The sequence below is a fragment of the Pholcus phalangioides genome, unplaced genomic scaffold, assembly GCF_987345545.1.
Source record: "Pholcus phalangioides strain wild (caught in Gottingen) unplaced genomic scaffold, Ppha-v1.0 ptg000172l_1, whole genome shotgun sequence".
NCBI classification, from domain to species: Eukaryota; Metazoa; Arthropoda; class Arachnida; order Araneae; family Pholcidae; genus Pholcus; species Pholcus phalangioides.
The window spans coordinates 1,653,646-1,668,864 of NW_028301637.1; positions in this window are offsets into that span (position 1 = coordinate 1,653,646).

Sequence of the window (15,219 nt, forward strand, 5' to 3'; positions counted from 1 at the left end):
GTCCTTATATACCCATCGAGATGAAAAATTTCCCAGAAATTTTTGGAAAATTCCTAGAATCGTATAAAAATTTTGTATAACATTCCCCTGTACGACAGGTTCGAAAAATTTCCTGGAATTCCAGAAAATTTCCGGGATATTTTTGGACCCGACCAAGAATGGTTGCAGCTGACGATTCGACGGTTCAGTAATCGAACCTGTAGACCCGGCTGTTCATATTGTTATTATTATTTTTTTTTTTCATCAATAAGTAGGGGACGTCCTCGGCTGTAAAAGTATATCACGACGTTGAAGATGCAGCGCCATCTATCGATCATAACTGTGGAATGCTACGGTTCCAATGCAGACAGTCCATGTAATTGAAATTACGTTCTCGCAGATGCGCGAATTCATACAGTTACTTTCAGATACGAAATAAATTTATCTCATCGAGAGTCTCTGAGTGCATTTAAAGTCCACCACCAACTTGGACGGGAAAAGCGATGACTGGCGAGAAGAGCTTCAAATCACAAATGCTTCATTTCAGAACCTTAATGTTTTCACAGTTTTGTACAGTGCTTGCAGAGCATCTGATCTCTTGAATGATATGAAAAATAAAACTCGTATGGTAAGCAGTTTCTTGGGATTGGATCGGCAAAGAAAAGACGTTCAATAAACCTCCAGATGAAAACACTAGCATCAAACATATCAGATATCAGTTTGCATGTCAAAGTGTTGTAACCTGGGGGTAGCGGCTGCCAACACAACATTCAAAAAGGGCAGCCGTACCAAAAAAAAAGAAAGAAAAAAAAAATAGGAGAAGCGAAACCGCAGTTTCGCCCCCCGTCAACGCCCAAGAAAGTTTCACTTTGCTTTGGCAAGTTAGAACTAACAAAAGAAAAACTCGAAGAACTCAAGAAAACATTTTTTGTTAGTTTTTTTTTTTAAGTTTTTTTTGTTTTTTTGTTTTTAATTTTTTTTTTTTTTTTTTTTTTGCGTTTTTTTTTCTCATCTGCGACTTGACGGTGATTTCGCCAAGTCTACATCGATTCAGAACCAGTTTCTGAAGTACCCAATTCAACGCAATGCCAAACTCGGTTTAAAATCCGCAAAACTTTCGCATGTTGGCACGCGCTAGCTTCCTCACTCGGCGCATGTTCTCTGGGACTGGAGTCGAGGCGCGAATTGGGGCAGATCTTCTTCTCCTGCGTGGCACTTCAATCGCTCGAGGAGCAATAACATCTAAATAGCTTCCTCCCAAGAAGTCCAACGTTGGAGATGTTGGTTGGATATTTCCAACGCAACAATAACTCGGTTCAGAAGAAATGTAGCTTCCTCCTAACGAGTAGTGTAGGGTCGGACTTGTAGGACGAAGGCGGCCAGCACATTCGAATGTTTGGTCACCGAAAAAGAACCTCTCGAAAGAGCTTTCGTCGTCGTCGTCGTCCTCCTCCTCCTCCTCTCCAACGTGCGCCACAACGAACGGTTGTTGTTCATATTCCTCCCTCGCAACCTGTTCCGGAATTCCAGCATTCGATGAAAGCGGTGGAATGCTTTCTTCCATCTGATTTTCAGAGACAGGCAGAAATAGTGAGGATATTTCACTTACTTCGTCGTCGGAGCTGTCCCTTGGGATGGCACGAAGAAAATCCCAAAGCTGACCAGCCTTTCCATTAGACGACATCTCTCTTTGAGCACGAAGGATAATGTCTTCTATATTCATGGATGGTCCCGACACTTCGAATAAGCTGGAGTCGGTGCCCGGTGCCTCCAACAGGCTTGAGCAATCACCCTCGTACTCAGAACTGTTAGGGCTCAAGGAGATGTTGACGGCCTCCTCACGAGCCTCTTCACCAGACGCCTTCTGCTCAGGTGGTACGGCGTCATCCTCCTCCACATTCCTTGTGCGGAATCTCTTCCAGCGCATCAACATAGATGTCACGAATGCTATTGCGCAAATTTTCGCCATCTTCTCTCTCTCTCTTTTCGTTAATACGAATCCACCGATAACGTGGTGGAGAATTAAAAGGGTCGACTCCCGGCCGCAAAACGAATAAACGATGAATCGTGTAAACGTGACACAGCGAGGAGCCGAGGACGCGCGCGCGAAACGCAAGTCCTTATATACCCATCGAGATGAAAAATTTCCCAGAAATTTTTGGAAAATTCCTAGAATCGTATAAAAATTTTGTATAACATTCCCCTGTACGACAGGTTCGAAAAATTTCCTGGAATTCCAGAAAATTTCCGGGATATTTTTGGACCCGACCAAGAATGGTTGCAGCTGACGATTCGACGGTTCAGTAATCGAACCTGTAGACCCGGCTGTTCATATTGTTATTATTATTTTTTTTTTCATCAATAAGTAGGGGACGTCCTCGGCTGTAAAAGTATATCACGACGTTGAAGATGCAGCGCCATCTATCGATCATAACTGTGGAATGCTACGGTTCCAATGCAGACAGTCCATGTAATTGAAATTACGTTCTCGCAGATGCGCGAATTCATACAGTTACTTTCAGATACGAAATAAATTTATCTCATCGAGAGTCTCTGAGTGCATTTAAAGTCCACCACCAACTTGGACGGGAAAAGCGATGACTGGCGAGAAGAGCTTCAAATCACAAATGCTTCATTTCAGAACCTTAATGTTTTCACAGTTTTGTACAGTGCTTGCAGAGCATCTGATCTCTTGAATGATATGAAAAATAAAACTCGTATGGTAAGCAGTTTCTTGGGATTGGATCGGCAAAGAAAAGACGTTCAATAAACCTCCAGATGAAAACACTAGCATCAAACATATCAGATATCAGTTTGCATGTCAAAGTGTTGTAACCTGGGGGTAGCGGCTGCCAACACAACATTCAAAAAGGGCAGCCGTACCAAAAAAAAAGAAAGAAAAAAAAAAATAGGAGAAGCGAAACCGCAGTTTCGCCCCCCGTCAACGCCCAAGAAAGTTTCACTTTGCTTTGGCAAGTTAGAACTAACAAAAGAAAAACTCGAAGAACTCAAGAAAACATTTTTTGTTAGTTTTTTTTTTTAAGTTTTTTTTGTTTTTTTGTTTTTAATTTTTTTTTTTTTTTTTTGCGTTTTTTTTTCTCATCTGCGACTTGACGGTGATTTCGCCAAGTCTACATCGATTCAGAACCAGTTTCTGAAGTACCCAATTCAACGCAAAGGGCCAAACTCGGTTTAAAATCCGCAAAACTGTCGCATGTTGGCACGCGCTAGCTTCCTCACTCGGCGCATGTTCTCTGGGACTGGAGTCGAGGCGCGAATTGGGGCAGATCTTCTTCTCCTGCGTGGCACTTCAATCGCTCGAGGAGCAATAACATCTAAATAGCTTCCTCCCAAGAAGTCCAACGTTGGAGATGTTGGTTGGATATTTCCAACGCAACAATAACTCGGTTCAGAAGAAATGTAGCTTCCTCCTAACGAGTAGTGTAGGGTCGGACTTGTAGGACGAAGGCGGCCAGCACATTCGAATGTTTGGTCACCGAAAAAGAACCTCTCGAAAGAGCTTTCGTCGTCGTCGTCGTCCTCCTCCTCCTCCTCTCCAACGTGCGCCACAACGAACGGTTGTTGTTCATATTCCTCCCTCGCAACCTGTTCCGGAATTCCAGCATTCGATGAAAGCGGTGGAATGCTTTCTTCCATCTGATTTTCAGAGACAGGCAGAAATAGTGAGGATATTTCACTTACTTCGTCGTCGGAGCTGTCCCTTGGGATGGCACGAAGAAAATCCCAAAGCTGACCAGCCTTTCCATTAGACGACATCTCTCTTTGAGCACGAAGGATAATGTCTTCTATATTCATGGATGGTCCCGACACTTCGAATAAGCTGGAGTCGGTGCCCGGTGCCTCCAACAGGCTTGAGCAATCACCCTCGTACTCAGAACTGTTAGGGCTCAAGGAGATGTTGACGGCCTCCTCACGAGCCTCTTCACCAGACGCCTTCTGCTCAGGTGGTACGGCGTCATCCTCCTCCACATTCCTTGTGCGGAATCTCTTCCAGCGCATCAACATAGATGTCACGAATGCTATTGCGCAAATTTTCGCCATCTTCTCTCTCTCTCTTTTCGTTAATACGAATCCACCGATAACGTGGTGGAGAATTAAAAGGGTCGACTCCCGGCCGCAAAACGAATAAACGATGAATCGTGTAAACGTGACACAGCGAGGAGCCGAGGACGCGCGCGCGAAACGCAAGTCCTTATATACCCATCGAGATGAAAAATTTCCCAGAAATTTTTGGAAAATTCCTAGAATCGTATAAAAATTTTGTATAACATTCCCCTGTACGACAGGTTCGAAAAATTTCCTGGAATTCCAGAAAATTTCCGGGATATTTTTGGACCCGACCAAGAATGGTTGCAGCTGACGATTCGACGGTTCAGTAATCGAACCTGTAGACCCGGCTGTTCATATTGTTATTATTATTATTTTTTTTCATCAATAAGTAGGGGACGTCCTCGGCTGTAAAAGTATATCACGACGTTGAAGATGCAGCGCCATCTATCGATCATAACTGTGGAATGCTACGGTTCCAATGCAGACAGTCCATGTAATTGAAATTACGTTCTCGCAGATGCGCGAATTCATACAGTTACTTTCAGATACGAAATAAATTTATCTCATCGAGAGTCTCTGAGTGCATTTAAAGTCCACCACCAACTTGGACGGGAAAAGCGATGACTGGCGAGAAGAGCTTCAAATCACAAATGCTTCATTTCAGAACCTTAATGTTTTCACAGTTTTGTACAGTGCTTGCAGAGCATCTGATCTCTTGAATGATATGAAAAATAAAACTCGTATGGTAAGCAGTTTCTTGGGATTGGATCGGCAAAGAAAAGACGTTCAATAAACCTCCAGATGAAAACACTAGCATCAAACATATCAGATATCAGTTTGCATGTCAAAGTGTTGTAACCTGGGGGTAGCGGCTGCCAACACAACATTCAAAAAGGGCAGCCGTACCAAAAAAAAAGAAAGAAAAAAAAAATAGGAGAAGCGAAACCGCAGTTTCGCCCCCCGTCAACGCCCAAGAAAGTTTCACTTTGCTTTGGCAAGTTAGAACTAACAAAAGAAAAACTCGAAGAACTCAAGAAAACATTTTTTGTTAGTTTTTGTTTTAAAGTTTTTTTTGTTTTTTTGTTTTTAATTTTTTTTTTTGCGTTTTTGCGTTTTTTTTTCTCATCTGCGACTTGACGGTGATTTCGCCAAGTCTACATCGATTCAGAACCAGTTTCTGAAGTACCCAATTCAACGCAATGCCAAACTCGGTTTAAAATCCGCAAAACTTTCGCATGTTGGCACGCGCTAGCTTCCTCACTCGGCGCATGTTCTCTGGGACTGGAGTCGAGGCGCGAATTGGGGCAGATCTTCTTCTCCTGCGTGGCACTTCAATCGCTCGAGGAGCAATAACATCTAAATAGCTTCCTCCCAAGAAGTCCAACGTTGGAGATGTTGGTTGGATATTTCCAACGCAACAATAACTCGGTTCAGAAGAAATGTAGCTTCCTCCTAACGAGTAGTGTAGGGTCGGACTTGTAGGACGAAGGCGGCCAGCACATTCGAATGTTTGGTCACCGAAAAAGAACCTCTCGAAAGAGCTTTCGTCGTCGTCGTCGTCCTCCTCCTCCTCCTCTCCAACGTGCGCCACAACGAACGGTTGTTGTTCATATTCCTCCCTCGCAACCTGTTCCGGAATTCCAGCATTCGATGAAAGCGGTGGAATGCTTTCTTCCATCTGATTTTCAGAGACAGGCAGAAATAGTGAGGATATTTCACTTACTTCGTCGTCGGAGCTGTCCCTTGGGATGGCACGAAGAAAATCCCAAAGCTGACCAGCCTTTCCATTAGACGACATCTCTCTTTGAGCACGAAGGATAATGTCTTCTATATTCATGGATGGTCCCGACACTTCGAATAAGCTGGAGTCGGTGCCCGGTGCCTCCAACAGGCTTGAGCAATCACCCTCGTACTCAGAACTGTTAGGGCTCAAGGAGATGTTGACGGCCTCCTCACGAGCCTCTTCACCAGACGCCTTCTGCTCAGGTGGTACGGCGTCATCCTCCTCCACATTCCTTGTGCGGAATCTCTTCCAGCGCATCAACATAGATGTCACGAATGCTATTGCGCAAATTTTCGCCATCTTCTCTCTCTCTCTTTTCGTTAATACGAATCCACCGATAACGTGGTGGAGAATTAAAAGGGTCGACTCCCGGCCGCAAAACGAATAAACGATGAATCGTGTAAACGTGACACAGCGAGGAGCCGAGGACGCGCGCGCGAAACGCAAGTCCTTATATACCCATCGAGATGAAAAATTTCCCAGAAATTTTTGGAAAATTCCTAGAATCGTATAAAAATTTTGTATAACATTCCCCTGTACGACAGGTTCGAAAAATTTCCTGGAATTCCAGAAAATTTCCGGGATATTTTTGGACCCGACCAAGAATGGTTGCAGCTGACGATTCGACGGTTCAGTAATCGAACCTGTAGACCCGGCTGTTCATATTGTTATTATTATTTTTTTTTTCATCAATAAGTAGGGGACGTCCTCGGCTGTAAAAGTATATCACGACGTTGAAGATGCAGCGCCATCTATCGATCATAACTGTGGAATGCTACGGTTCCAATGCAGACAGTCCATGTAATTGAAATTACGTTCTCGCAGATGCGCGAATTCATACAGTTACTTTCAGATACGAAATAAATTTATCTCATCGAGAGTCTCTGAGTGCATTTAAAGTCCACCACCAACTTGGACGGGAAAAGCGATGACTGGCGAGAAGAGCTTCAAATCACAAATGCTTCATTTCAGAACCTTAATGTTTTCACAGTTTTGTACAGTGCTTGCAGAGCATCTGATCTCTTGAATGATATGAAAAATAAAACTCGTATGGTAAGCAGTTTCTTGGGATTGGATCGGCAAAGAAAAGACGTTCAATAAACCTCCAGATGAAAACACTAGCATCAAACATATCAGATATCAGTTTGCATGTCAAAGTGTTGTAACCTGGGGGTAGCGGCTGCCAACACAACATTCAAAAAGGGCAGCCGTACCAAAAAAAAAGAAAGAAAAAAAAAAATAGGAGAAGCGAAACCGCAGTTTCGCCCCCCGTCAACGCCCAAGAAAGTTTCACTTTGCTTTGGCAAGTTAGAACTAACAAAAGAAAAACTCGAAGAACTCAAGAAAACATTTTTTGTTAGTTTTTTTTTTTAAGTTTTTTTTGTTTTTTTGTTTTTAATTTTTTTTTTTGCGTTTTTGCGTTTTTTTTTCTCATCTGCGACTTGACGGTGATTTCGCCAAGTCTACATCGATTCAGAACCAGTTTCTGAAGTACCCAATTCAACGCAATGCCAAACTCGGTTTAAAATCCGCAAAACTTTCGCATGTTGGCACGCGCTAGCTTCCTCACTCGGCGCATGTTCTCTGGGACTGGAGTCGAGGCGCGAATTGGGGCAGATCTTCTTCTCCTGCGTGGCACTTCAATCGCTCGAGGAGCAATAACATCTAAATAGCTTCCTCCCAAGAAGTCCAACGTTGGAGATGTTGGTTGGATATTTCCAACGCAACAATAACTCGGTTCAGAAGAAATGTAGCTTCCTCCTAACGAGTAGTGTAGGGTCGGACTTGTAGGACGAAGGCGGCCAGCACATTCGAATGTTTGGTCACCGAAAAAGAACCTCTCGAAAGAGCTTTCGTCGTCGTCGTCGTCCTCCTCCTCCTCCTCTCCAACGTGCGCCACAACGAACGGTTGTTGTTCATATTCCTCCCTCGCAACCTGTTCCGGAATTCCAGCATTCGATGAAAGCGGTGGAATGCTTTCTTCCATCTGATTTTCAGAGACAGGCAGAAATAGTGAGGATATTTCACTTACTTCGTCGTCGGAGCTGTCCCTTGGGATGGCACGAAGAAAATCCCAAAGCTGACCAGCCTTTCCATTAGACGACATCTCTCTTTGAGCACGAAGGATAATGTCTTCTATATTCATGGATGGTCCCGACACTTCGAATAAGCTGGAGTCGGTGCCCGGTGCCTCCAACAGGCTTGAGCAATCACCCTCGTACTCAGAACTGTTAGGGCTCAAGGAGATGTTGACGGCCTCCTCACGAGCCTCTTCACCAGACGCCTTCTGCTCAGGTGGTACGGCGTCATCCTCCTCCACATTCCTTGTGCGGAATCTCTTCCAGCGCATCAACATAGATGTCACGAATGCTATTGCGCAAATTTTCGCCATCTTCTCTCTCTCTCTTTTCGTTAATACGAATCCACCGATAACGTGGTGGAGAATTAAAAGGGTCGACTCCCGGCCGCAAAACGAATAAACGATGAATCGTGTAAACGTGACACAGCGAGGAGCCGAGGACGCGCGCGCGAAACGCAAGTCCTTATATACCCATCGAGATGAAAAATTTCCCAGAAATTTTTGGAAAATTCCTAGAATCGTATAAAAATTTTGTATAACATTCCCCTGTACGACAGGTTCGAAAAATTTCCTGGAATTCCAGAAAATTTCCGGGATATTTTTGGACCCGACCAAGAATGGTTGCAGCTGACGATTCGACGGTTCAGTAATCGAACCTGTAGACCCGGCTGTTCATATTGTTATTATTATTTTTTTTTTCATCAATAAGTAGGGGACGTCCTCGGCTGTAAAAGTATATCACGACGTTGAAGATGCAGCGCCATCTATCGATCATAACTGTGGAATGCTACGGTTCCAATGCAGACAGTCCATGTAATTGAAATTACGTTCTCGCAGATGCGCGAATTCATACAGTTACTTTCAGATACGAAATAAATTTATCTCATCGAGAGTCTCTGAGTGCATTTAAAGTCCACCACCAACTTGGACGGGAAAAGCGATGACTGGCGAGAAGAGCTTCAAATCACAAATGCTTCATTTCAGAACCTTAATGTTTTCACAGTTTTGTACAGTGCTTGCAGAGCATCTGATCTCTTGAATGATATGAAAAATAAAACTCGTATGGTAAGCAGTTTCTTGGGATTGGATCGGCAAAGAAAAGACGTTCAATAAACCTCCAGATGAAAACACTAGCATCAAACATATCAGATATCAGTTTGCATGTCAAAGTGTTGTAACCTGGGGGTAGCGGCTGCCAACACAACATTCAAAAAGGGCAGCCGTACCAAAAAAAAAGAAAGAAAAAAAAAATAGGAGAAGCGAAACCGCAGTTTCGCCCCCCGTCAACGCCCAAGAAAGTTTCACTTTGCTTTGGCAAGTTAGAACTAACAAAAGAAAAACTCGAAGAACTCAAGAAAACATTTTTTGTTAGTTTTTTTTTTTAAGTTTTTTTTGTTTTTTTGTTTTTAATTTTTTTTTTTTTTTTTTTGCGTTTTTTTTTCTCATCTGCGACTTGACGGTGATTTCGCCAAGTCTACATCGATTCAGAACCAGTTTCTGAAGTACCCAATTCAACGCAAAGGGCCAAACTCGGTTTAAAATCCGCAAAACTGTCGCATGTTGGCACGCGCTAGCTTCCTCACTCGGCGCATGTTCTCTGGGACTGGAGTCGAGGCGCGAATTGGGGCAGATCTTCTTCTCCTGCGTGGCACTTCAATCGCTCGAGGAGCAATAACATCTAAATAGCTTCCTCCCAAGAAGTCCAACGTTGGAGATGTTGGTTGGATATTTCCAACGCAACAATAACTCGGTTCAGAAGAAATGTAGCTTCCTCCTAACGAGTAGTGTAGGGTCGGACTTGTAGGACGAAGGCGGCCAGCACATTCGAATGTTTGGTCACCGAAAAAGAACCTCTCGAAAGAGCTTTCGTCGTCGTCGTCGTCCTCCTCCTCCTCCTCTCCAACGTGCGCCACAACGAACGGTTGTTGTTCATATTCCTCCCTCGCAACCTGTTCCGGAATTCCAGCATTCGATGAAAGCGGTGGAATGCTTTCTTCCATCTGATTTTCAGAGACAGGCAGAAATAGTGAGGATATTTCACTTACTTCGTCGTCGGAGCTGTCCCTTGGGATGGCACGAAGAAAATCCCAAAGCTGACCAGCCTTTCCATTAGACGACATCTCTCTTTGAGCACGAAGGATAATGTCTTCTATATTCATGGATGGTCCCGACACTTCGAATAAGCTGGAGTCGGTGCCCGGTGCCTCCAACAGGCTTGAGCAATCACCCTCGTACTCAGAACTGTTAGGGCTCAAGGAGATGTTGACGGCCTCCTCACGAGCCTCTTCACCAGACGCCTTCTGCTCAGGTGGTACGGCGTCATCCTCCTCCACATTCCTTGTGCGGAATCTCTTCCAGCGCATCAACATAGATGTCACGAATGCTATTGCGCAAATTTTCGCCATCTTCTCTCTCTCTCTTTTCGTTAATACGAATCCACCGATAACGTGGTGGAGAATTAAAAGGGTCGACTCCCGGCCGCAAAACGAATAAACGATGAATCGTGTAAACGTGACACAGCGAGGAGCCGAGGACGCGCGCGCGAAACGCAAGTCCTTATATACCCATCGAGATGAAAAATTTCCCAGAAATTTTTGGAAAATTCCTAGAATCGTATAAAAATTTTGTATAACATTCCCCTGTACGACAGGTTCGAAAAATTTCCTGGAATTCCAGAAAATTTCCGGGATATTTTTGGACCCGACCAAGAATGGTTGCAGCTGACGATTCGACGGTTCAGTAATCGAACCTGTAGACCCGGCTGTTCATATTGTTATTATTATTATTTTTTTTCATCAATAAGTAGGGGACGTCCTCGGCTGTAAAAGTATATCACGACGTTGAAGATGCAGCGCCATCTATCGATCATAACTGTGGAATGCTACGGTTCCAATGCAGACAGTCCATGTAATTGAAATTACGTTCTCGCAGATGCGCGAATTCATACAGTTACTTTCAGATACGAAATAAATTTATCTCATCGAGAGTCTCTGAGTGCATTTAAAGTCCACCACCAACTTGGACGGGAAAAGCGATGACTGGCGAGAAGAGCTTCAAATCACAAATGCTTCATTTCAGAACCTTAATGTTTTCACAGTTTTGTACAGTGCTTGCAGAGCATCTGATCTCTTGAATGATATGAAAAATAAAACTCGTATGGTAAGCAGTTTCTTGGGATTGGATCGGCAAAGAAAAGACGTTCAATAAACCTCCAGATGAAAACACTAGCATCAAACATATCAGATATCAGTTTGCATGTCAAAGTGTTGTAACCTGGGGGTAGCGGCTGCCAACACAACATTCAAAAAGGGCAGCCGTACCAAAAAAAAAGAAAGAAAAAAAAAATAGGAGAAGCGAAACCGCAGTTTCGCCCCCCGTCAACGCCCAAGAAAGTTTCACTTTGCTTTGGCAAGTTAGAACTAACAAAAGAAAAACTCGAAGAACTCAAGAAAACATTTTTTGTTAGTTTTTTTTTTAAAGTTTTTTTTGTTTTTTTGTTTTTAATTTTTTTTTTTGCGTTTTTGCGTTTTTTTTTCTCATCTGCGACTTGACGGTGATTTCGCCAAGTCTACATCGATTCAGAACCAGTTTCTGAAGTACCCAATTCAACGCAAAGGGCCAAACTCGGTTTAAAATCCGCAAAACTGTCGCATGTTGGCACGCGCTAGCTTCCTCACTCGGCGCATGTTCTCTGGGACTGGAGTCGAGGCGCGAATTGGGGCAGATCTTCTTCTCCTGCGTGGCACTTCAATCGCTCGAGGAGCAATAACATCTAAATAGCTTCCTCCCAAGAAGTCCAACGTTGGAGATGTTGGTTGGATATTTCCAACGCAACAATAACTCGGTTCAGAAGAAATGTAGCTTCCTCCTAACGAGTAGTGTAGGGTCGGACTTGTAGGACGAAGGCGGCCAGCACATTCGAATGTTTGGTCACCGAAAAAGAACCTCTCGAAAGAGCTTTCGTCGTCGTCGTCGTCCTCCTCCTCCTCCTCTCCAACGTGCGCCACAACGAACGGTTGTTGTTCATATTCCTCCCTCGCAACCTGTTCCGGAATTCCAGCATTCGATGAAAGCGGTGGAATGCTTTCTTCCATCTGATTTTCAGAGACAGGCAGAAATAGTGAGGATATTTCACTTACTTCGTCGTCGGAGCTGTCCCTTGGGATGGCACGAAGAAAATCCCAAAGCTGACCAGCCTTTCCATTAGACGACATCTCTCTTTGAGCACGAAGGATAATGTCTTCTATATTCATGGATGGTCCCGACACTTCGAATAAGCTGGAGTCGGTGCCCGGTGCCTCCAACAGGCTTGAGCAATCACCCTCGTACTCAGAACTGTTAGGGCTCAAGGAGATGTTGACGGCCTCCTCACGAGCCTCTTCACCAGACGCCTTCTGCTCAGGTGGTACGGCGTCATCCTCCTCCACATTCCTTGTGCGGAATCTCTTCCAGCGCATCAACATAGATGTCACGAATGCTATTGCGCAAATTTTCGCCATCTTCTCTCTCTCTCTTTTCGTTAATACGAATCCACCGATAACGTGGTGGAGAATTAAAAGGGTCGACTCCCGGCCGCAAAACGAATAAACGATGAATCGTGTAAACGTGACACAGCGAGGAGCCGAGGACGCGCGCGCGAAACGCAAGTCCTTATATACCCATCGAGATGAAAAATTTCCCAGAAATTTTTGGAAAATTCCTAGAATCGTATAAAAATTTTGTATAACATTCCCCTGTACGACAGGTTCGAAAAATTTCCTGGAATTCCAGAAAATTTCCGGGATATTTTTGGACCCGACCAAGAATGGTTGCAGCTGACGATTCGACGGTTCAGTAATCGAACCTGTAGACCCGGCTGTTCATATTGTTATTATTATTATTTTTTTTCATCAATAAGTAGGGGACGTCCTCGGCTGTAAAAGTATATCACGACGTTGAAGATGCAGCGCCATCTATCGATCATAACTGTGGAATGCTACGGTTCCAATGCAGACAGTCCATGTAATTGAAATTACGTTCTCGCAGATGCGCGAATTCATACAGTTACTTTCAGATACGAAATAAATTTATCTCATCCAGAGTCTCTGAGTGCATTTAAAGTCCACCACCAACTTGGACGGGAAAAGCGATGACTGGCGAGAAGAGCTTCAAATCACAAATGCTTCATTTCAGAACCTTAATGTTTTCACAGTTTTGTACAGTGCTTGCAGAGCATCTGATCTCTTGAATGATATGAAAAATAAAACTCGTATGGTAAGCAGTTTCTTGGGATTGGATCGGCAAAGAAAAGACGTTCAATAAACCTCCAGATGAAAACACTAGCATCAAACATATCAGATATCAGTTTGCATGTCAAAGTGTTGTAACCTGGGGGTAGCGGCTGCCAACACAACATTCAAAAAGGGCAGCCGTACCAAAAAAAAAGAAAGAAAAAAAAAATAGGAGAAGCGAAACCGTAGTTTCGCCCCCCGTCAACGCCCAAGAAAGTTTCACTTTGCTTTGGCAAGTTAGAACTAACAAAAGAAAAACTCGAAGAACTCAAGAAAACATTTTTTGTTAGTTTTTTTTTTTAAGTTTTTTTTGTTTTTTTGTTTTTAATTTTTTTTTTTTTTTTTTGCGTTTTTTTTTCTCATCTGCGACTTGACGGTGATTTCGCCAAGTCTACATCGATTCAGAACCAGTTTCTGAAGTACCCAATTCAACGCAATGCCAAACTCGGTTTAAAATCCGCAAAACTGTCGCATGTTGGCACGCGCTAGCTTCCTCACTCGGCGCATGTTCTCTGGGACTGGAGTCGAGGCGCGAATTGGGGCAGATCTTCTTCTCCTGCGTGGCACTTCAATCGCTCGAGGAGCAATAACATCTAAATAGCTTCCTCCCAAGAAGTCCAACGTTGGAGATGTTGGTTGGATATTTCCAACGCAACAATAACTCGGTTCAGAAGAAATGTAGCTTCCTCCTAACGAGTAGTGTAGGGTCGGACTTGTAGGACGAAGGCGGCCAGCACATTCGAATGTTTGGTCACCGAAAAAGAACCTCTCGAAAGAGCTTTCGTCGTCGTCGTCGTCCTCCTCCTCCTCCTCTCCAACGTGCGCCACAACGAACGGTTGTTGTTCATATTCCTCCCTCGCAACCTGTTCCGGAATTCCAGCATTCGATGAAAGCGGTGGAATGCTTTCTTCCATCTGATTTTCAGAGACAGGCAGAAATAGTGAGGATATTTCACTTACTTCGTCGTCGGAGCTGTCCCTTGGGATGGCACGAAGAAAATCCCAAAGCTGACCAGCCTTTCCATTAGACGACATCTCTCTTTGAGCACGAAGGATAATGTCTTCTATATTCATGGATGGTCCCGACACTTCGAATAAGCTGGAGTCGGTGCCCGGTGCCTCCAACAGGCTTGAGCAATCACCCTCGTACTCAGAACTGTTAGGGCTCAAGGAGATGTTGACGGCCTCCTCACGAGCCTCTTCACCAGACGCCTTCTGCTCAGGTGGTACGGCGTCATCCTCCTCCACATTCCTTGTGCGGAATCTCTTCCAGCGCATCAACATAGATGTCACGAATGCTATTGCGCAAATTTTCGCCATCTTCTCTCTCTCTCTTTTCGTTAATACGAATCCACCGATAACGTGGTGGAGAATTAAAAGGGTCGACTCCCGGCCGCAAAACGAATAAACGATGAATCGTGTAAACGTGACACAGCGAGGAGCCGAGGACGCGCGCGCGAAACGCAAGTCCTTATATACCCATCGAGATGAAAAATTTCCCAGAAATTTTTGGAAAATTCCTAGAATCGTATAAAAATTTTGTATAACATTCCCCTGTACGACAGGTTCGAAAAATTTCCTGGAATTCCAGAAAATTTCCGGGATATTTTTGGACCCGACCAAGAATGGTTGCAGCTGACGATTCGACGGTTCAGTAATCGAACCTGTAGACCCGGCTGTTCATATTGTTATTATTATTTTTTTTTTTTTTTCATCAATAAGTAGGGGACGTCCTCGGCTGTAAAAGTATATCACGACGTTGAAGATGCAGCGCCATCTATCGATCATAACTGTGGAATGCTACGGTTCCAATGCAGACAGTCCATGTAATTGAAATTACGTTCTCGCAGATGCGCGAATTCATACAGTTACTTTCAGATACGAAATAAATTTATCTCATCGAGAGTCTCTGAGTGCATTTAAAGTCCACCACCAACTTGGACGGGAAAAGCGAGAAGAGCTTCAAATCACAAATGCTTCATTTCAGAACCTTAATGTTTTCACAGTTTTGTACAGTGCTTGCAGAGCATCTGATC